This window comes from Echinops telfairi, unplaced genomic scaffold (genome assembly GCF_000313985.2).
Source record: "Echinops telfairi isolate 266 unplaced genomic scaffold, ASM31398v2 ScPeMD7_7417;HRSCAF=8455, whole genome shotgun sequence".
Taxonomy (NCBI): Eukaryota; Metazoa; Chordata; class Mammalia; order Afrosoricida; family Tenrecidae; genus Echinops; species Echinops telfairi.
The window spans coordinates 8,360,665-8,361,866 of NW_022111317.1; positions in this window are offsets into that span (position 1 = coordinate 8,360,665).

A 1,202-nucleotide genomic window follows, 5' to 3' on the forward strand; every position below is an offset into this window, starting at 1 on the left:
TAGAATTTCTTGACTATAAACGAGGCCTTTCTTCAGAACCTCTGCTGAGTGGGCTCCAACTGCGAACCTTTAGGTTATTGTTTTTGTTTGGGGGAGCCATGGAGTCAGTAAAATTTCCCCTCACAGTCACTCCATGTTAAAATCCCCCCCTCTCCCCACTGTCTTAATCTTTACAGATGTAAATCATGATACCCTTTTTTCTGCAAAGCCTCTGGGCAGGTTTGAACTGTCAACCTTTCTGTTAGCAACCAAGCTCTGAACTGTCCCGCCAGCTGGGCTCCCTTTATGATTGGTAGGCCAGCACTGAGGCGTCCCGGTGACAAAATGGTGAAGAGCTTGTGTGGGAAACAGATTTCTCCCAGGTTGTCTCCCCCAAATGTATCCCAAACTTAGCTGCTTGCTACACGAGGAGAATGACTATACAATTGGAGGTCAACAGAAGTAGGTCAGGGGTTATTCTCCCTAAGGGTTATCAACCATCTAGAGCAAGCGGACACCACTGTTTACAACAAGGCCCACTCCCTTTTGTTAAGGATAGTAGTAGATTGTTTCCCTGAAGGAGAGCCCAAGGAGGTCAAGCCCTCTCAGGGGTGACCAAGGTTAGGCAGTCATCATGAATCTAGGGTCCGCCCATCTTGTCACATGTATACCTCTAGTCCCTCCCCTTCCTGCGTGCACACCCCTAGCTCATCCCCTTCCTGTCACGCTTACGCCTATTGTACACCCCCTTCCTATGATGTGTATGTCTATTGTACTGCCCCTTCCTGTGACGTGTGGTTACCTGTAATCACGCCCCCTTAAGTAGTTATAAAGTTGGCTCCTGCTCTCACTCTTGAGGTCTCCCCATGAGGACCACCAAGCGGGGCTAGGTGAGCATGCTACCATGAAATGTGTCTGACTCCATTATTTCAGTCTCTCTTCTATCTCTCATGCTCTCCATGACTTCACTATAATCTTTACTGATTATCGCCGTAAACTTGCGCCTACCGGACCTGTGATGATTTGTTGGGGGCCATCTGCCCTCCCTGCCCCCCCCTCTGCCCCACAAGCTTGGGTACTGTAGGGCTTCATGGGAGAAAAGTGCTAGCAAGTTGATCCTTGAAAAGATGACAGATGGGGGCAGTTTTACTCTGTCCTACAGTAATTGCTCTGTGGGGTTAAGGGGAAGAGGGAACCCCACAAAACATCACAGGTTCGGTAGG